At 44.3% G+C, this 22,499-nt stretch overlaps 1 protein-coding gene and 1 long non-coding RNA gene across 51 annotated transcripts in view; both read left to right on the forward strand.

Moving 5' to 3' along the window:
• Positions 1–22,499, forward strand: part of GTF2I (general transcription factor IIi) — a 117,555-nt gene that overhangs the window by 12,821 nt on the left and 82,235 nt on the right.
• On the forward strand, positions 8,495–14,153 carry LOC144339808 (uncharacterized). The gene is made up of 2 exons (XR_013415214.1): positions 8,495–8,786; positions 13,253–14,153. It is a non-coding gene; the product is annotated as an uncharacterized LOC144339808 (long non-coding RNA).

Consider the following 22,499-nt stretch of genomic DNA (forward strand, 5'->3'; position numbering starts at 1 on the left):
TGGCGTGCGTCTGTAGTTTCAGCTACTTGGGGAGGCTGAGGCAGGGGAATCTCTTGAACTCGGGAGGCGGAGGTTGCAGTGAGATAAGATCTCACCACTACACTCCAGCCTGGGTGACAGAGCGAGACTGTCTCAAAAAAATAAAAATAAAAATAGAAAATAAAAATAAAATAAAATTAGATCTTAAAGAATCAAAAATAATTCAGACGACTGACCGTAGATTGCTCAGAAAACTGGCTGAGAGTTGAGAATTCCTGTTAGCCATGATTAGAAGTTAAAAGTTTCGTAAATCTCCGGTTTAAAAAGGGGTCATGGTTTAAGTGTGGAATAAAATGGGAAATCTATGGAAGTTTGACTTTTTCCCCACTCTGATTTATTAATTTAGTCGCAGCACGGGCGTTTGTTACATTATCTTCTTCAGATGCCCAAAGTCTGCCACACCCACCACACAGAAGGTTTGAGTGATAGGACCACAGCTTGTAGTTTTGGTCCTTGGAGGTATGGGGGTTGGGGAGCATTGTGTGCTGACGCTCCTCTGCCACATGCCCCTCCAACAATTCAGCTTACTCAAATATGACTACAGAGACTGGCATTTAAATGTAGGCTTTGGGGGTTCTTTTTACCGGATGGGGTTGAGAGCAATTCTTACTGAGAAAGATTTTTAGGTTTTTTCTTTCTTTCTTTCTTTTTTTTTTTTTGATGGAGTTTACCTCTGTCGCCCAGGCTGGAGTGCAATGGCACAATCTCGGCTTGCTGCAACCTAACCCACCCCCGCCCGGGTTCGAGTGATTCTCCTGCCTCAGGCTCCCGAGTAGCTGGGATTACAGGCATGCGCCACCACGCCCGGCTAATTTTGTATTTTTAGTAGAGACGGGATTTCTCTGTGTTGGTCAGGCTGGTCTCGAACTCCTGACCTCAGGTGATCCGCCTGCCTTGGCCTCCCAAAGTGCTGGGATTACAGGCGTGAGCCACCGCTCCTGGCTGGTGGGTTTTTTTTTTTTTTTTTTTTTTGAGACGGAGTCTCGCTTTGTGGTCCAGGCTGGAGTGCAGTGGCGGGATCTCAGCTCACTGCAAGCTCCGCCTCCCGGGTTTACGCCATTCTCCTGCCTCAGCCTCCCGAGTAGCTGGGACTACAGGCGCCCGCCACCTCGCCCGGCTAGTTTTTTGTATTTTTTAGTAGAGACGGGGTTTCACCGTGTTAGCCAGGATGGTCTCGATCTCCTGACCTCGTGATCCACCCGTCTCGGCCTCCCAAAGTGCTGGGATTACAGGCTTGAGCCACCGCGCCCGGCCTTTTTTTTTTTTTTTTTTTTTTGAGACACAATCTCACTCTATCGCCTAGGATGGAGTGTAGGGGTGCAATCTTGGCTCACTGCAACCTCTACCTCCTGAGTTCAAGTGATTCTCCTGACTCAGCCTCCTGAGTAGCTGGGATTACCGGCATGCACCACCACGCCTGGCTAATCTTGTATTTTTAGTAGACATAGGGTTTCATAACGCTGGCCAGGCTGGTCTCGAACTCCTGACCTCGTGATCCACCTGCCTCAGCCTCCCAAAGTGCTGTGGGGTTACTGGCTTGAGCCACCGCGCCTGGCGATTTTTAGATTCTTAAAATTATAACGTATTTCTTTCTGGGGAAAATAACCGCAAATTAGGTGGGAGGAATGGTTTTAGTTTACAGTTAATGACCCCCCTCCTTTCCCCAGCCTACACCCTTAGGCGAGTTTTACACACTCCTTAGGGGACCCCAACTTCCATGGCCACTGACTGTCCTGCTATATTCTAGCATGTTCGATGACCCATAGGTGGACAGGTTATTATCTAAAGGAGCTGAACACTGAACAATTACTAAACACTTAACCTTTTCTGTTATTACTGGTTACCAGCTATTTGCATTGCATTTCACCTAATTCATTTCTACCATTGTTTCATTCTTTATTGAGGACATGAATGTTTTATATAAACATGAGTTTTTGCAGTATGCTTCATAACTGGGGTGGTATAATTAACATGAAATTGTCTTACCACTGGCTTAAATAGATGGATGTCAAATCATTTTTATGTCAGTCTAAGGGAAAGTATGTATGTATGTATGTATTTATTTATTTGAGACGGAGTCTCACTCTGTGGCCCAGGCTGGAGTGCAGTGGCGCCATCTCAGCTCTCTGCAACCTCGGAGTCCTGGGCTCAAGTGATTCTTGTGCCTCAGCCTCGCGCATAGCTGGGATTACAGGCATGTGCCACCATGCCCAGCTAATTTTTTTGTATTTTTTTGTAGAGATGGGGTTTCACCATGTTGGCCAGGCTGGTCTCCAACTCCTGACCTCAAGTGATCCACCCGCCTTGGCCTCCCAAAGTGCTGAGATTACAGGCATGAGCCACTGCACCCAGTTCATTTACTTAGTGAAGCTTATTCATTGTTATAATTGAAGGAAAATAGAAAATACACCTAATCAGTTGCTTATTCTAATTGTAAAGTTGAGATACCTGGGAAACAGTAGGCTTAAACTGGCAGCATAGCTCTATGAAGGCTCATACTCATTTAACTAAAGTGTATCAGGGCTACCTACCTGGGGAAGCGAAACGCCTTAGTGTCTTAGAGGATGTGTTTTTTTTTAATTGCATTGTATTTTATTATTATTATGATTATTTAGACAGAGTCTTGCTCTTGTCACCCAGGCTGGAGTGCAGTGGTGCGATCTGGGCTCACTGCAACCTCCGCCTCCTGGGTTCAAGCGATTCTCCTGCCTCAGTCTCCTAAGTAGCTGGGTCTACAGGCACCCATCACCACACCCGGCTAATTTTTGTATTTTTAGTAGAGACGGGGTTTCACCATGTTGGCCAGGTTGATCTCAAACTCCTGACCTCAGGTGATCTGCCCGCCTTCGCCTCCCAAAGTGCTGAGATTACAGGCATGAGCCATGGCGCCCAACCGAGGATGTGTGTATCCTGTAAAAATTGTGTGGCTACGTCATTGGAAGAGGTGAAGGTATTTATTGTCTTGATAATTCTTCATTCTCCATTCTTCCCCTGTCGCCCTTTACTGTTGTCCTTTTGTTCTGGAACTTTCCCTGCCGTCTTCCTGTTTGTTTTCTCCTCTTCCTTTTTTTTTCCTTGTAAAATTCTTGTTTTGGTATTCCATGCCTGTTTCTGGCAGTACTCATTTGCTTTTTACCACTTTGGCCTACTGAGAATGTAAGAGAAAGTTCAATATTGCCAGGAACTGTCAGAGTTGTTGGAGGATTGACTCATTCTTCTTTGGTCGTAACTTGAGTAAAAACTCCATAGGATTTTTTTTTTTTTTTGAGAAGGAGTCTCCCTCTGTTGCACAGGCTAAAGTGCAGTGGCGCGATCTCGGCTCACTGCAGTCCCCACTTCCCAGGTTCAAGTGATTCTCCTGCCTCAGTCTCCTGAGTAGCTGGGATTACAGACATGTGCCACCACACCCGGCTAATTTTTGTGTTTTTAGTAGATGGGGTTTCACCACGTTGGCCAGGCTGGTCTCAAACTGCTGACCTCAAGTGATCCACCTACCTCAGCCTCCCAAAGTGCTGGGATTACAGGCGTGAGCCACTGCGCCTGGCCAAAACTCTGTGTAGGATTTTTAAAGAACTAATATACTTAAAATGTATATCATGAGAGGGAAGACAAATTTATAAATTGAGGAGAGGGTTTATAGCTATGACTAGCGACACAAGTTTGAAGTCTGACTGCCTGGATTCCAATCCTGGCCCTTGCCATTTCCTGGCTGTGCGACCTTGGGCATTTCACTTCATCTTTGTGTGTTTCCCTGTTTTTTTGTTTTTAGACAGAGTTTTGCTCTTGTTGCTCAGGCTAGAGTGTAGTGGCGTGATCTTGGCTCACCGCAACCTCCGCTTCCCGGGTTCAAGCGATTTTCCTGCCTCAGCCTCCTAAGTAACTGGGATTACAAGCGCCTGCCACCACACGCCCGGCTTATTTTGCGTTTTTAGTAGAGACAGGGTTTCACCATGTTGGCCAGGCTGGTCTCCCAACTCCTGACCTGAAGTGATCTGCCCACCTCAGCCTCTCAAATGCTGGGATTACAGGCCTAAGCTACCGCGCCTGGCCCCTATTTTTAAAAATGGAGTTGATGATAATAGAATATGTTTCACTTCTAAGAGCTGTTGTGAGGATAGAGTTTAAGTGCTTAGGTTGCTGTCTGGCATGTAGTAGACACTCAAGAAATAGTAGTCATAAAGATACTATTGTAAAGACTTTTGGGAAATTGAGGAAGTGAAAATTTTACTAGTGATATTGATTACAATGTTAATCTCCAAGAACTCTGGAGAATATGAATTGCAAGGGCAAGGACTTGTTCCTCTGTGGGATTTTTCCCCTGTGACTGTTACATTGTTTTTGTTTTGTTTTGTTGAGATAGTCTCGCTCTCTCACCCAGGCTAGAGTGCTCATTGCAGTCTCCACCTCTACCTCGCTGGTTCAAGCGATTCTCCTGTTTTAGGTTCCTAAGTAGCTGGGACTACAGGCGTGCACCACCATGCCCAGCAAATTTTTGTATTTTTTAGTAGAGAAGGGGTTTTTACTATATGTTGGCCAGGCTGGTCTGGAACTCCTGACCTCGGGTGATCTACCTGCCTCAGCCTCCCAAAATGCTGGGATTACAGGCGTTAGCCACCACGCCTGGCCAGAGCTTGACAGTTTGATTAATGAAACCTGAGAATGTATGCTTTCTATGTATGGTTCATTATAATTTGTTATATCTAGATATTTAGCTCTTACTGTTGACTATAACACATACATGACGTGAGCAGAATTTTATCGAGATTGAGTTTTCAGACAGTAATTGGTTTCAAGAAAATAAATAAGGTATTGGAAGTGAACTAAAATTAGTAACTGGCTTTGGCATTAGACTTTATTGCACTTAAATTACATGATCTCATCTGTGAAATAATTTGACGGAGGATGATGGCATGTATTATATCCATATGAGGAAAGGGCAGACAAATAGACCCTGCAAGATTCAATAGTTTCACTCCTTCCTCCTGTTCATTTTCTTTCTTCTTTTTTCTCCATGGTAAGCATTAAAAAAAATGTTTGTTTGGCCGGGTGTGGTGGCTCACTCCTGAACTCCCAGCACTTTGGGAGGCCATGAATCACTTGAGGTCGGGAGTTCCAGACCAGCCTAGCCAACATGGTGAAACCCGTCTCTACTAAAAATACAAAAAATTAGCCGGGCGTGGTGGCGTGCACCTGTAATTCCAGCACTTTGGGAGGCTGAGGCAGGTGGATCACGAGATCAGGAGTTGGAGACCAGCCTGGCCAACATGGTGAAACCCTGTCTCTACTAAAAATACAACAACAAAAGAATTAGCCAGGTGTGGTGGCACACGCCTATAATCCCAGCTACTTGGGAGGCTGAGGCAGGAGAATCACTTGAACCGAGGAGGTTGAGGTTGCAGTGAGCCAAGATCACGCCATTCCACTCCAGCCTGGGCGATAGATAGAAAAAGACTATGTCTTGAGGAAAACAAACAAACAAAAAAACATGTCTCTACTAAAAATACAAACATTAGGCCGGGCGCGGTGGCTCAAGCCTGTAATCCCAGCACTTTGGGAGGCCGAGACGGGCGGATCACGAGGTCAGGAGATCGAGACCATCCTGGCTAATATGGTGAAACCCCGTCTCTACTAAAAATACAAAAAAAAAAACTAGCCGGGCGAGGTGGTGGGCGCCTGTAGTCCCAGCTACTCGGGAGGCTGAGGCAGGAGAATGGCGTAAACCCGGGAGGCGGAGCTTGCAGTGAGCTGAGATCCGGCCACTGCACGCCAGCCTGGGCGACAAAGCGAGACTCCGTCTCAAAAAAAAAAAAAAAAAATACAAACATTAGCTGGGAGTGGTGACAGGTGCGTGTAATCCTAGCTGCTTGGGAGGCTGAGGCATGAGAATCACTTGAACCCGCAAGGCGGAAGTTGCAGTGTACTGAGATCTTGCCACTGCTCTCCAGCCTGGGTGACAGAGCACAACTCCATCTTAAAAAAAGAAAGAAAGAAAGAAAGAAAGAAAATCTTGTAAGATGAATTTGTTCCTTTATGAAGAATAAATTTGTGGCTGCCATTTACACCGTGAATGCCTTTCTTTAGAGTGGTTCCTTACAGTGTTTTTGTGTTTTGTTAAATTGTGGTAATATATACTTAACACAAAAATCACCATTTTAACCTTTTTTTTTTTTTGGGAGGAGGGATGGGATGTCACTTTGTTGCCCAGGCTGGAGTGCAGTGGTATGGTTTTGACTCACTGTAACCTCCGTGTCCTAGGGTCAAGACATCCTCCCACCTCAGCCTCCCAAGTAGCTGCGACTACAGGTGAACACCACCATGTCTGGCTAGATTTTTTATTTTTTGTAGAGATGGGGGTCTCACTGTGTTGCCCAGGCTGGTCTCGAACTCCTGAGCTCATACCATCTGCTTCCCAAAGTGCTGGGATTAGAGACATGAGCCACCTTACCCAGCCTGATTTTACCAATTTTTTTTTTTTTTGAGATGGATTCTCGCTTTGTCACCAGGCTGGAGTGCAGTGGCACAATCTCGGCTCATTGCAACCTCCGCCTCCTGGGTTCAAGCGATTCTTCTGCCTCAGCCTCCCGAGTAGCTGGGACTACAGGCACACACCACCACGCCCAGCTAATATTTGTATTTTTAGTAGAGACGGGGTTTCACCGTGTAGGCCAGGATAGACTCAATCTCCTGACCTCGTGATCCACCTGCCTTGACCTCCCAAAGTGCTAGGATGACAGGCGTGAGCCACCGCACCCAGCCTTAACCATTTTTAAGTGTATGTATATAGTTCAGTGGTCCCAAACTTTTTCTTTTTCTTTCTTTCTTTTTTTTTTTGAGGCAGAATCTTGCTCTGTTGCCCAGGCTGGAATGCAGAATATTATCAGGTTCATCTGTGTGTTAGAATTTCCTTCTTATTTAATCCTTTTGGTGGTTTTTGGGGTTTTTGTTTTGTGGCATGGCACAGCACATTGTGTGTGTGTGTGTGTGTGTGTGTAAGAAGTATACATAATTATATTATGGTGTACTTGGAAGAGTGTGATCCATCATATAACTGGTTATGCTGAACCTTGTTTAGCAGACAGAGCCTAGGAAGTTTTCTCATTATATAGGTTCTATGCTTTTGAGAATTGCTGCTTGTATTTTGATCTCATTTCCATACATAGTCCTTAGAGATCATAGTTATTTATTTATTTATTTATTTATTTATTTATTTATTTCATTTATTTATTTTTTTGAGACGGAGTCTCGCTCTGTCGCCCAGGCTGGAGTGCAGTGGCGCGATCTCAGCTCACTGCCAGCTCCGCCTCCCAGGTTCCCGCCATTCTCCTGGCTCAGCCTCCCGAATAGCCGGGACTACAGGCACCCACAACCGCGCCCGGGTAATTTTTTGTATTTTTAGTAGAGATGGGGTTTCACCGTGGTCTCGATCTCCTGACCTTGTGATCCGCCTGCCTCGGCTTCCCAAAGTGCTGGGATTACAGGCGTGAGCCACCGAACCCAGCTGATTTATTTATTTTTTGAGATAGAGTCTCACTCTGTCACCCAGGCTGGAGTGCAGTGGCATGATCTTGGCTCACTGCAACCTCCACTTCCTGGGTTCAAGTGATTCTCCTGTCTCAGCCCCCTGAATAGCTGGGATTACAGGCGCCGACCACCATGCTTGGATAATTTTTGTATTTTTAGTGAAGATAGGGTTTTACTGTGTTGGCCAGGCTGGTCTTGAACTCCGGACCTCGTGATCCACCTGCCTTGGCCTCCCAAAGTGCTGAGATTACATGTGTGAGCCACCGTGCCCGGCTAAGAAGGGATCTTTTAAATTTTTAAAAATACATTAATTTATTTTTATAGAGATGGGATCTCGCTGTGTTGCCCAGGCTAGTCTCAAACTCCTGGGCTCAAGCGATCCTCCCACCTCAGTCTCCCAAAATGCTGGGATTACAGATGTGAGCCACCATGCCCAGCCCAAAAGAAGAGATCTTTTATCACGTCGGGAACAGTAACTATTTATTCATTTATTCAACATACTGATGGGCTCATCATATGAGGCCTCAGAACACAGCATGTTTCTTGGAAAATACTGGCATGGGCAAATGACATTGTTGAGAGCTTCAGGATAAAGAATCTTTTAGTTTACTTTGCATATCAAGACTAGTTTACTTTTTTTTTTGGAGACAGTCTCGCTCTGTCTCCCAGGCTGGAGTGTGGTGTCACGATCTCAGCTTAACGCAACCTCCACTTCCCGGGTTCAAGCCATTCTGGTGCCTCAGCCTCCTGAGTAGCTGGGATTACAGGCATGCACCACAATGCCTGGCTAATCTTTGTGTTTTTTGGTAGAGAACGGGGTTTCATCACATTGGCCAGTCTGATCTTGAACCCCTGACCTCAAGTGATCCGCCAGCCTCGGCCTCCCAAAGTGTTGGGATTACTTTACAGGCGTGAACCAACGCGCTCCCCGGGAAGGTGACTTTTTTTTTTTTTTTTTTTTTTTTTTTTGAGACAGAGTCTCCCTCTGTTGCCCGGGCTGGAGTGCAGTGGCGCGATCTCGGCTCACTGAAACCTCCACCTCCTGGGTTCAAGCTCTTCTTCTGCCTCAGCTTCCCAAGTAGCTGGGACTACAGGCGCATGCTACCACGCCCAGCTAATTTTTGTAGTAGTAGAGACGGGATTTCACCGTATTGGCCAGGCTGGTCTTGAACTCCTGACTTTGTGATCCACCCACCTCAGCCTCCCAAAGTGCTGGGATTATAAGCGTGAGTCACCATGCCCGGCCAAAGTGACTTTCTAAAGTTAAATTTTAAAACGGTCTTTGAGGAGTAAATTTGACATAAGCAGGTGTTCATGCACAAATGCCTTAAAAGGTACACATACTTCATTTCACAGCAGTTACTTATTTTGACACTTGTCTCATTAATTTTCCTGCTCTCTCAGAAAATAGGTTATTTTATTTAGCAGTGATAATTAAAGCAGTTTGTTGGGAAATAAGCTATTTTCAATTTACCAGGCTTGGATTTGGTGAGTTTTTATGTAAATTAATAGATATATACACATATATTTTAAAAATAACTATTTTAGTGAAGTTTAAATTATAAATGCTTGCTCAATTCAGTGAATGCTTTTGTGATGCACTTTATTAAGTATTGACATGCATTCTGATAACAACTTTGTAAGGTAAGTATGCAGACTATTGTCATTTTCCAGACTAGTAAATTTGGGATTAAAGAATTCCAGGGTCACCTGTAAGATTGGAGACAGAACTTGAATTCAGAACTTTTGCCTAATTGCAAAGCTCACCCTTCCTAATAGCTTTGCTCTGTTGCCTGCCTTCTGTGAACAGTGCTTTTAAAAAAGTAAAGATAGCCGGGCGCGGGTGGCTCACACCTGTAATCCCAGCACTTTGGGAGACCAAGGTGGGTGGATCATCTGAGGTCAGGAGTTTGAGACCATCCTGGCCAACGTGGTAAAACCTCGTCTCTACTGAAAATACAAAAAATTAGCCGAGTGTGGTGACAGCTACCTGTAGTCCCAGCTACTCGGGAGGCTGAGGCAGGAGAATTGCTTGAACCTGGGAGGTAGAGGTTGCAGTGAGCCAAGACCATGCCACTGCACTCCAGCCTGGACGACAGAGTCTTTCTCAAAAAAAAAAAAAAAAAGAAAAAAGAAAAGAAAAACACCTCAAGGACAAAGTAAAGATGGACCTTTAGATAATAGCTACTTGATTTTCATTTTCTCTTCCAAATGGTTTTTCCAAATCCAACTGAGTTTTAAATTTGGAGTCATGTCAAAGGGACATATTCCTTGTGTGCTGGCAGAGCAAGCTGCTGCTGTTTAAAAATCTGGGCTATCAATTTAAAACTATAATTAATACACATGCAAAAATGGTGTCTTAAACTGTGCTACAAGGAAAATGTCTTTCTGAATAGCTGATAAAGATTTTTCCTTGTTTGTTTTTTAAGGATGTTGTTTTGGCTACTGTGAAACTCAGAACTCAGAGCTGAGCTTGTGATCCACTGATTGGGCAGATCCTTTTTTTTTTTTTTTTTTTATTTGAGACAGAGTCTTGTTCTGTTGCCCAGGGTGGAGTGCAGTGGCATGATCTCGGCTCACTGCAACCTCCGCCTCCTGGGTTCAAGTGATTCTCCTGCCTCAGTCTCCCAAGTAGCTGGGATTACAGGCATGTGCCACCACACCTGCCTAATTTTTGTATTTTTGGTAGAGATGGAGTTTCACCATGATGTCCAGGCTGGTCTTGAACTCCTGTCCTCAGGTGATAAGCCCACCCTGGCCTCCCAAAGTGCTGGGATTACAGGCATGAGCCGCTGTGCCCAGCTAGATCCTTTCTTTATTATTTCGTCTTTCTTTCCTTCACCTGGCTTTTTTAAAGAGTTAAATTTAGGTATTAGCTGTCTGAAGTTTTTTTTTTTTTTTTTTTTTTTTTAATGGGGTCACCATACTATAAAGCTTTAAGTATGAATACAACACAGTTGTAAATCATTTCAAATCTTAACCCTTCAAATTTATTTTTTCTTGAGAGATATTTGTTATTTACTGAGGTAAGTGCCAGCTTCATTTCAGCAGATAGAGATGAACAATTTAGTATCTTAAAATGTCTGCATACACTGCTAGAAAAATTTCACAGCCGGCTGGCCAGGGTGTCTCACACCTGTAATCTCAGTACTTTGAAAGGCCATGGTGGGAGGACTGCTTGAGCACAGGAGTTTGACACCAGCCTGGGCAACATAGTGAGACCCTGTCTCTACCAAAAAATCAAAAGAATTAGCCGGGTGTGGTGGTGCATTCCTGTAGTCTCAGCTACTATGAAGGTTGAGGTGGGAGGATTGCTCGAGCCCAGGAGGTTGAGCTATAATGAGCCATGTCCCTGCCACTGCATTCCAGCCTGGGTGACAGAGCAAGACCCTGTCTCAAAAAAAAAAAAAAAAATTCAAACCCTTGAATTAAAAATCAATCCTGGCCAGGCGCGGTGGCTCACGCCTGTAATCCCAGCACTTTGGGAGGCCGAGGCAGGTGGAACACAAGGTCAGGAGATCGAGACTATCCTGGCTGACACAGTGAAACCCTGTCTCTACTAAAAATACCAAAAAAATTAGCCGGGCGTGGTGGCGGACGCCTGTAGTCCCAGCTACTCGGGAGGCTGAGGCAGGAGAATGGCGTGAACCTGGGAGGCGGAGCTTGCAGTGAGCTGAGATGGCGCCACTGCCCTTCAGCCTGGTGTCAGCGCAAGACACCGTCTCAAAAAAAAAAAAAAAATCAATCCTGATCAAAGATTTGGCTTAGGGATTTCTTATTTTATTTGTAAGTACTTGCCATATATATATTTATATAGATATAGATATAGATATAGATATGAGTTAAAAATTAAAGTCAAATGAACTAAAATGGGTTCTTTGGCTCTATTTCTTGTCTGCTGAAGTGTATATGTTAACATACATTAATATAAATTGTGATAGTTTATATCCTGCTATTAAATATTTGTAAAACAGAACCTCTGGCCAGGAATGGTGGCTCACGCCTGTAATACCAGCACTTTGGGAGGCCGAGATGGGCAGATATTGCCTGGGCTCAGGAGTTTGAGACCAACCTGGGCAACATGGTGAAACCCTGTCTCTACTAACATTACAAAAATTAGCCAGGCGTGGTGGTGCACCCCTGTAATCCCAGCTACTCGGGAGCTGAGGCAGGAGAATCGCTTGGACCCAGAAGGCAGAGGTTCCAGTGAGCCAAGATCGTACCACTGTACTCCGGCCTGGGCGACAGAGTCTCACTCTATCTCAAAAAACAAACCAAAAAAAAAAACAAAAAACAGAACCTCTGAATTGCTGACGTAATTTATTTTCCTTGGGAAAATACCTAGTAAGCCTGTGGAGATAAACTCTTAGAATTAAAGTATTGTTCAGTATAAGCAAGGCATACAGAAGTCCTGCCTATTCCAGGTCTAGTGTAGTCTCCGGTGAACTTACCTTTTCTAAGATATTATGTACAGTAAACAGGAAGCTCTCTGTTAGAGAATATGTCAGAGCTGGAGATTGGACTAGAATACCGAAGACAATATCAACAACAATAACTGACATTTTTTGAGAGTTTATGAGTTTACTGGGTTTTTTTTTTCTTTTGAGATGGAATCTTACTCTTGCTCAGGCTGGAGTGCACTGGCACAATCTCAGCTCACTGCAACCTCTGCCTCCTGGGATCAAGTGATTCTCCTGCCCCAGCCTCCCTAGTAGCTGGGACTACAGGCGTGTGCCAGCACGTCCAGCTAATTTTTTTGTAATTTTAGTAAAGATGGGGTATCACCGTGTTAGCCAGGATGGTCTTGATCTCCTGACCTCGTGATCTTCCGGCCTTGGCCTCCCAAAATGCTGGGATTACAGGCCTGAGCCACCGCCCCCGGCCGAGTTTACTGTTTTAAGTGCTACCTGCATTAACATATTTAATCCTCATAGCCATCCTGAGATGTGAGGTAGGCACTATTATGATCCCATTTTAAAGTTGAGAAGAATGAGGATAACAAATCTGAAAAATATAGTAAGGGACAGTGTTAATATAAAACTAGGCAGCCAGACAACTCCTACTCTTAACTGCCATGTGGTTTTTGGATTTGTTTGTTTGTTTGCTTGTTTTTGTTTTGTTTGAGATGGAGTTTTGCTCTTGTTGCCCAGGCTGGAGTGCAGTGGCGTGATCTGACCTCGACTCACCGCAACCTCCGCCCCTCAGGTTCAAGCAGTTCTCCTGCCTCAGCCTCCTGAGTAGCTGGGATTACAGGCATGTGCAGCTACACCTGGCTAATTTTGTATTTTTAGTAGAGACGAGGTTTCTCTATGTTAGTCAGGCTGGTCTCGAACTCCCGACCTCAGGTGATCCACCCGCCTTGGCCTCCCAAAGTGTTGGGATTACAGGCGTGAGCCACCACGCCTGGCCTTTTTTTTTTTTTTTTTTTTTTTTTTTGAAAAAAGTCTTGCTCTGTCGCCAGTCCAAAGTGCAGTGGTGCGATCTCAGCTCACTGCAACCTCTGCCTCCCAGGTTCAAGTGATTCTCCTGCCTCAGCCTCCTGAGTAGCTGGGATTACAGGCTCCCACCACCACACTCAGCTAATTTTTGTATTTTTAGTAGAGACGGGGTTTCACCATGTTGGCCAGGATGGTCTCCATCTCTTGACCTTGTGATCTGCCCACCTTGGCCTCCCAAAGTGCTGGGATTACAGGTGTGAGCCACTGCGCCTGGCCTAAAAACTATTTTTTAAAAAAGAAAAATAGCTACGAAATTTAAAGAGCAGGTAAAATGTACAACTAATATAAACCAGCTAGTGATCTATGGCTTTTTTGTTTTTTTGACAGGGTCTTGCTCTGTCTCCCAGGCTGGAGTGCGGTGGTGTGGTCATAGCTCACCGCAGCGTCGAACTCCTAGGCTCAAGTGATCCTCCTGCCTTAGGCTCCTGAGTAGCTCGGATAACAGGGGTGCACCACCACACCTGGGTACTTTTAAAATTTTTGGTAGAGAAGGGATCTCACTCTGTTGCCCAAGCTGGTGTCGAACTCTTGGTCTTAAGCAGCCCTCCCACGTCAGCCTCCCAAAGTGTTGGGATTTCAGGTGTGAGCCACGGTGCCCAGCCTGTCACTTTTAAACTTAGAAAATAGTTGCAAGAACAGCAAGTAAACAAAAATTGCTTACGTATCTTTCATGCAGAGACTTGCATTCAAGTTCTGCCCATCGTTTTGGTGACAGATGTCCTTTATTGCAAGAGTGTAATCCAGGATCACCTTTCCACCCAGTTTCCTTGCCTCTCTAATATGCTTTTTTTTTTTTTTTTTTTTTTGAGACGGAGTTTCGCTCTTGTTGCCCAGGCTGGAGTGCAGTCATGCAGTCTCGGCTCACTGTAACCTCCGCCTCCTGGGTTCAAGCGATTTTCCTGCCTCAGCCTCCCGGGTAGCTGGGATTATAGTCATGTGCCACCATGCCCAGCTAATTTTGCATTTTTTTTTTTAGTGGAGACGGGGTTTCTCCATGTTGGTCAGGCTGGTCCTGAACTCCCTACCTCAAGTATCCGCCCACCTCAGCCTCGCAAAGTGCTGGGATGACGGGCGTGAGCCACTTTGCCCAGCCCTCGAATGTGTGTGTGTATATATATATAAAATTTTTTTTTTTTTTTTTGAGACAGTTTTGCTCTTTCGCACCTGCTGGAGTGCAGTGGTACCATCTCGGCTCACTGCAACCTCTTCCCCCCGGTTCAAGCGATTCTCCTGCCTCAGTCTCCCAAGTAGCTGGGATTACAGGCGCCTGCCACCATGCCCAGCCAATTTTTGTATTTTTAGTAGAGACGGGGTTTTGCCACATTGGCCAGGCTGGTCTCGAGCTCCTGACCGCAGGTGATCCACTCGCCTCAGCCTCCCAAAGTGCTGGGATTACAGGTGTGAGCCACCAATCCCAGCCTAATATACTTCATTTTAGAACAGTTCTTCAGTGTTTTGAGTTTCATTCAAACCCTTAACCTTTTTGAAGACTGGAGGCATTTTTATAGAATGTCTCTCAACTCGGGTTTGTCCAGTGCTTCCTCGTGCTTATATTGAGGTTAAGCATTTTGAGCAGGAATATCCATGTTTTCCTTGCATTTTGTTGGGTGGGACCTGGTGTCTGTCTGTCTGGAGACTAGCGTTAACTTTGATGACTTGGTTACGATGAAGTGTACCATGTTCTCCTTTTTTTAAAAGAATAAATTTTTTTTTTTTTCTTTTTGAGACGGAGTCTTGTCCTGTCGCCCAGGCTGGAGTGCAATGGCACGATCTCAGCTCACTGCAACCTCTGCCTCCTGGGTTAAAGTGATTCTCCTGCCTCAGCCTGAGTATCTGGGATTACAGGCGTGCGCCTCCACGCCCAGCTAATTGTTGTATTTTTAGTAGAGACGGAGTTTCACCATGTTAGCCAGGCTGGTCTCGAACTCCTGACCTCATGATCCACCCGCCTCGGCCTCCCAAAGTGCTGGGATTACGAGTGTGAGCCACTGCGCCCGGCCCAAGAAGAAATATTTTTTAAAAGAAGAAAAATAGCTATGAACTAGTATTTTGTGGTACAATACTTTGGGACAATGAAAATAACTCTTTTTAGTATTGAGGGAATCCTATTTCTTTGAGATGCTGTTTTTTTTGCGGGGCACAAGGTGAGTTCATGGACTTAAATACCATTATAGTTGTTGTCTAAGCCCTTGAAAACTTAAATGTTTTTCTAAAGTTTAAATTTGTAGATAATGGAATTTGAAAAATACTTAAAATCTGATTAAATTTTACAGTGTATGGTGTGATTTGAAAGAGAATTGGGGGCTGGGCGCGGTGGCTCATGTCTGTAATCCCAGCACTTTGGGAGGCCGAGGCAGGTAGATCACTAGAGGTCAGGAGTTGGAGATCAGCCTGGCCAACATGGCAAAACCCTGTCTCTACTAAAAATACAAAAATTAGCTGGACGTGGTGGCAGGTGCCTGTAATCCCAGCTACTCAGGAGGCTGAGGCAGGAGAATTGCTTGAACCCAGGAGGCAGAGGTTGCAGTGAACCAAGATCGTGTCACTGCACTGCAGCCTGGGTGACAGAGCAAGGCTCTGTCTCAAACAAACAAACAAACAAAAAAAAAAGAAAGAGAATGGGGAATTGAGGTCATCCAGTCAGTTGGATAGATCTGGATTCTATTCTTAGCAATTCTGTGATCTTGGGCAATTTACATTGTCTTTTAAGTTACCAGCTTTTCTTAGGTTATAAAAAGATCCGTTTTGTAAATTGTGTCAAGCAGATGTCGACCATTTGTAATAAACATATCAAGATATGAAGTTAATTTCTTTGCTGTCATTCGAAAGACAAACTAATAAGGTCAGCAAACTACCTTAAACATGTTCTCATTAAAAAAAAAAAATTAAAAACACGTCTCCTATAGCCAGAGGTGGTGGCAGATGCCTGTAGTCCCAGCTGATTGGGAGACTGAGGTAGGAGGATCCTTTGAGCCCAGGAGTTTGCAGCCATCTTGGGCAACATAGTGAGACCCTTATCTAAAAATAAAAAAAAACAAACAAAAAAAACCCAACAAAGCACATTTTCTATAGAAGCTACTCAGTGGACATAATTAGAACAAATGGTAATATGTTGAAAAAATTAAGACACTTAGTGTGAACCACATGTCCAGAAAAAAATTAAATAGAAAACATTAAGACATTTACAAAGTCTGTGTTTACAGTCCAAACTGATTATATTAAATGTATACTGACATTTTAGGGATGAATAAATTTCCTTCTGAAAAACAGATTTTAGTTTTGGCTTTTAGTACTTAATAATTATAGGGAGAACATGGAAATATTAAATACCAACAACTTGGCTGGGCGTGATGGCTCATGCCTGTAATCACACCACTTTAGGAGGCTGAGGCAGGCGAATCACTTGAGGTCAGGAGTTCAAGACCAGCCTGGCCAACATGGGGAAACCCTGTCTCTACTAAAAATACAAAAAAAATTAGCTAGGTGTGGTGGCAGGTGCCTGTAATCCCAGCTACTCTGGAGGTCCAGCCAGGAGAATTGCTTGAACCCAAGAGGTGGAGGTTGTAGTGAGCCAAGATTATGCCCCTGCACTCCAGCCTGGGTGACAGAGTGAAACTCCATCTCCAAAACAAAACCAAAATAAAACAAAAAACCAAAAAAACCCCAACAATTTCAGAGATAAAAAAATTTAGGTGGCCTAAAAGATTGCCAAAATATAGTATTACATGATAATCTAAACTAGTTTTAATGCAACTGAATCCTGGTTTAGAATAAAGTCAGCTGATTCAACTATTAGTATTAGATCTTTTGCATTTATTTTAAGCACCATTTTAGGACAAAATATCTAACATTTTACTTGATGAATTTTAACTTTTTCTTACCACTCATTGTTTTGAAGAAATTGCTTTTTAAAAGTTTGTGATGTCACTAATTTTTCCCCTAGCATTAGGAGATACATGATTTCATTTTATTCTTCTGACTGAAGATGTTTCTGTTAGTGTATACATTCAAGAATATGATATGCCATTAGTCATTTAATTTTGTTGAAACTTGGCTTTGGTGGCTGTTAATAAAGTGAATTGGTCGGCCAGGTGTGGTGGCTCATGCCTGTAATGCCAGCACTTCGGGAGGCTGAGGTGGGCAGATCACCTGAGGTCAGGAGTTCAAGACTAGTCTGGCCAACATGGTGAAACCCTGTCTCTACTGAAAAAAAGAAAATTAGCTGGGCGTGGCAGCAGGCACCTGTAATCCCAGCTACTCGGGAGGCTGAGGCAGGAGAATTGCTTGAACCCAGGAGGCAGAGATTGCAGTGAGCCAAGATTGTGCCACTGCACTCCAGCCTGGGTGACAGAGTGAGACTCCGTCTCAAAAAAAAAAAAGTAAATTTGGGTTTTACAGTTTTTCCTCTTACACAAAAAATAACCGGAGACTAGATCTCAAAGAATGAAGACAGCTGGAAAGCTAGAAGACACCAGAAAACCAAGAAAGAGAACTTCCCTGAAATACTGGCCCACGCAGAAGCGCATCCGTCAGTACTACAGACTCACCGCTGTAGTCTATTTTTTTGGAATAGGGGGTCAAAAACTTAAGTTTGGATGGAAAATTTCTCTGGTAAAAGTATTCTTTCTTTCTGTCTGTCTGTCTGTCTGTCTCTCTCTTTAATGGACACAGGGGCTTGCTCTGTCACTCAGGCTGGAATGCAGTGGTGCCATCATGGCTCACTGCAGCCTTCACCTCCTGGGCTCAAGCCATCCTCCTGTCTCGGCCTCCCAAAGCGCTGGGATTACAGGTGTGAGCTACTGAGCCCGGCTTTTTTTTTTCTTCTAACTCTTAAGGCTGTTGAATAATTACAGAATTGAATATTATTACCTGTCTTAAATACTGTCTTCCAGGGACAATATCCTTGTCGTAGTTATTTTAGCTAATTTTGAAGGCTTTTCTCAGTTTTTATTATCTAAGCATCTGGGGGTTTAGTGATTATTGTTTGAATGCAAAACATTGAGTTAGAAAAGATACTGATTTCTGCAGTCTTGAAGTTTATCTCGCCTTCCTTAAGTAAAGGTACAGTGTAGATCTTCATTGCTTATTACAAGTAAAAATAGTAGCCTGCAGAAATTTGTGCAGAAGAAAATAAAATAATGGGCCTGGTGTTTCTCATCAGTTTTAAATCCATTTCACCTTCGTTGAGACTGAGTCTTCAGTCTTTTAGGTAGTGAGTCAAGGTTTTACTAATTTAAACTATTGTCTCAATTGAGGGCTGTCTTTCATTGTTAAAAGATAGTTTGTCTGACAATACCTGGAAGCAGTTTTTGTGACATAAGTAATGTGTTCACCTAGATAATCGGTCTGTAACCTACTCTTTTTTTTTGTTTTATTTTTTGTTTTTTGTTTTTGTTTTTTTGAGATGGAGTCTCGCTCTGTCACCCAGGCTGGAGTACAGTGGCGCGATCTCAGCTCACTGCAACCTCCGCCTCCCGGGTTCAAGCAATTCTCCTGCATCAGCCTCATGAGTAGCTGGGATTACAGGCGTGCACCACCACACATGGCTAATTTTTGTATTTTTAATAGAGATGGGGTTTTATCATGTTGGCCAGGCTGGTCTCGAACACCTGACCTTGTGATCTGCTCGCCTCGGCCTCCCAAAGTGTTGGGATTACAGGCATGAGCCAACGTGCCCAGCTATATTTTTAAAAATTTTTTAGTTTTTTGAGCTGGAGTCTCACTCTTGCCCAGCATGATCTTGGATCACTGCAACCTCTGCCTCCCGGGTTCAAGGGATTCTCCTGCCTCAGCCTCCTAAGTACCTGGGGTTACAGGTGCCCACCACCATGCCCAGCTAATTTTTGTATTTTTAGTAGAGATGGGGTTTCACCATGTTGACCAGGCTGGTCTCAAACGCCTGACCTCAAGTGATCCATCTGACTTGACCTCCCAAAGTTCTGGGATTACAGGCGTGAGCCACTGCCATATATATATATATATAACCAAATGCCTTATTTTCTTAGAATGTGATACAGAAAGTTTAGTGTCCACTATCACCTTTGCTTTCTAATGAAAAGGATGTTTATACTTTTGCTTCAGTCAGTTCGTTTATGGTGAGTGGCAGTTAATTCTCTGTTGAAAAGACTGCATAGTATTATAGTTGCAATCACTGTCTAATTATTTACCTTGTGTTGATTCTGTTTTTAAAACCTGCCATTCTTTGATTGTTATTATGCATTAAAAAGGCAGTTTGGTCTTGAACTCTAGACCTCAAGTGATCCTCCTACCTTGGCCTCCCAAAGTGCTGAGATTACAGGTGTGAGCCACCACGCCTGGCTGTAAAGAGGCAATTTGGAATTTAGAGAGAGATTCTAGTCCTTTGTTAAAGAACTAACTACAGGCTGTGCACAGTGGCTCTCGCCTGTAATCCCAGCCCTTTGGGAGGCCGAGGCAGGCAGATCACCTGAGGTCAGGAGTTTGAGACCAGCCTGGCCAACATGGTGTAACCCCGTTTTTACTAAAAATGGAAAAATTAGCTGGACGGTGGCGGGCACCTATAATCCCAGCTACTTGGGAGGCTGAGGCAGGAGAATCGCTTGAACCCAGGATCCGGAGGTTGCAATGTCCAGCCTGGGTGACAAGAGCCAGAGTCCATCTCAAAAAAAAAAAAAAAAAAAAAAAAAAAAAAAATATATATATATATATATACACACACACACACACACACGCATAATTTTTATATATTTATAACAAACATGAAAAAAAAAGGACATGAATGTAATTTAAATAAAAGAGTGTTCTAGCACTTCCCCACTTACCAGTCTGACTGGAACCTTGTTTTGAAGCAGAAATGTTCAGAAGTATTTCAGAGAATATCCTAAAAAATATTAAGAATCTCAGTTTTTGTTAGAGTAATGATACGGTTTGTAAAAATCTTCAACACGCTCTTCCTTTCACTCACTATAAAATGTATTTTTTTGTCTGGGTGCAGTGGCTTATGCCTTTAATCCTAGCACTTTGGTAGACTGAGGTGGGAGGATCATTTGATCTCAGGAGTTCGAGACCAGCCTGCACAACATATTGAGACCCGATCGCTACTAAAAATACAAAAAATTAGCTGGGCATGGTGCTGCGAGTCTGTAGCCCCAGCTGGTAGGGATGCTGAAGTGGGAAGATCGCTTGAACGCAGGAGGTGGAGGCTGCAGTTAGCGGTGGTGGCGCCACTGTACTCGTCCAGGCAACAGAGTGAGACTTTGTCTCATAAAACCCAAAACCAAATGTTTTTGTGTGCTGTTTGGTATTAACAGCAAGGAATCAGTTAATTAAAGCAGAAGTAGAGTCAAAAAGAAAATTTTATGGAATTAGTTATTGGCTTATTTTGAGGAAGAATGGATCAGAATAGCAAGGACACGGATAAACCTAATACCTGAAATGGATCTCCAACAGGAAACTCAAGAGGATTTTAAAGAATGGCTAGAGTCTGGTTTCAGAGATAAAGAAGGCATCACGTATACAGTAGCCGACCAGAATCAGAGATAACCAGTGAAACAGCAACAGGCCAGTTGAGTTCATCTTTGAAACTCATGAAGGAGAATTAAAATCAAATCAGGGAAACGAAAGGTGAAGTCAAAAAACCTTCAGAATAGAAGAACTGAGGAGATTGAAAAAATGGGAGGCCGGGTGCGGTGGCTCATGCCTATAATCTCAGCACTTTGGGAGGCTGAGGCGGGCGGATCTCCTGAGGTCAGGAGCTCAAGACCAGCCTGGCCAACATGGTGAAGCCCCATCTCTACTAAAAATACAAAAATTACCTGGGTGTGGTGGCGGGCGCCTGTCATCCCAGCTACTCAGGAGGCTGAGGCAGGAGAATTGCTCGAACCCGGGAGCTGGAGATTGCAGTGAGCCAAGATCGCACCACTGCACTCCAGCCGGGGCAATAGAGTGAGACTCCTTTCCCCCATCAAAAAAAAAAAAGTAAAAATCATACCTAGTTGCATTCCTTGTGAGCACAGAACAAAATGTCCTCATTTTACCTGGTTTAATTCTGTTTGTTTTTTGTTTAACAGCCTCTTTTATTGGGAGACCTCTGGGTTTTGATGTGTCATGACAGATAGGATAGGTCATATCCTGGTGATTTGTGGTTCATTGCTGGTGACATCAGAAAGTAAAGTCAACCAGGAAAAGACTCCATGGGCCCGGCTCAGGTGGCTTCTGAAGCACCACCTCCATCAAGGAGCTCTTCCTGGGGTCCATGTGGACTCCATGTTGCCTGCTCTCCCACTCAGGGTTGCTGTGCTTATTATACAAGATGGCCAATAAAGCATGACATATTCAATAAATGTTCATTTCCTTCTCTTTGTCCAACCCTTCTTAAGTTGAGGGCATTCATAAAAGGTATTGAGCATTTCCATTTATAGACGAGGCGACTGAGTACAGCCCCCGAGGGCACGCAGCGAGGTGGTTGTCTGCTGAACCCATACCTCAGCTCTCTAGGCGTGTGGTCCCGTGAGGACCAGTGCATCAGGTGCTTCCTAAGCTGGCGTCACCTGCCTGGCCCGATGCCTCCTCAGGTGTTCATTGTTAATTAATGCCACCTCCTGATGGCAGTTTTTTTCTGGGAAGAGGAGAAAAGAGAGGAAGCCGTCCAGGTGAAGTGTGCAGCGAAGGCTCCACGAATAGTTTCAACTAAGGACTGTCCCACGAAGGAACTTCGGGACGAGCAAAGAACAGTGAACTTCCGGTGTGACCCGGATGCACCCATTTCCAGAGAGCAGGAAGCACAGAGAAGGCCCGTGGGTCGCCCCCAGGGTGCTTTCCATCCTGCAGGGCTTGCTGCCTGCCCTGTAAGTTCTGATAAAGACATAGGACCTTCATCACCAGGGGCACCCCGTGGGCTGTTGCTGTGGCGTCTGTCCCCCATTTCTTACACACATGGAGTGTGATTGTTACTAATGGAGCGTGTCCAGGTTCTTGGCATTTTGAACAAAGAATTGGACAAAAGGCACAAAGCAAGGAATGGAAGAAGCACCTAAAGCCGAGATTTACTGAAAGTAGAAAGTATACTCCACAAAGGGGTGGGGCTGAGCCTAGGGAAGATCCCCTTCACAGAATTTCCTGGGGTTTAACTACCCTCTAGAGGTTTCCCATTGGTTACCTGTTGTACACCCTATGTAAATACAGTAGTGGCCTGCAAGCAGTCTGATTGGTTGTGAAAAGCAACCAATTAGAGGCTGACTTGAAGTTACAAAGGTTTTACCCTATGCAAGCATCTGGTCGTGGAAAGCAACCAACCGGAGACTAAAGTGAAGTTACAAAGTTACAGTTGATGCAAATGACGACTTGCCCTGCCAGCCTCCTATAATCCCAGCACTTTGGGAGGCCGAGAGGCGTGGATCACCTGAGGTCACAAGTTCCAGACAAGCCTGACCAATATGGTGAAACCCCATCTCTACTAAAAAT

Source organism: Macaca mulatta, chromosome 3 (genome assembly GCF_049350105.2).
Source record: "Macaca mulatta isolate MMU2019108-1 chromosome 3, T2T-MMU8v2.0, whole genome shotgun sequence".
Taxonomy (NCBI): Eukaryota; Metazoa; Chordata; class Mammalia; order Primates; family Cercopithecidae; genus Macaca; species Macaca mulatta.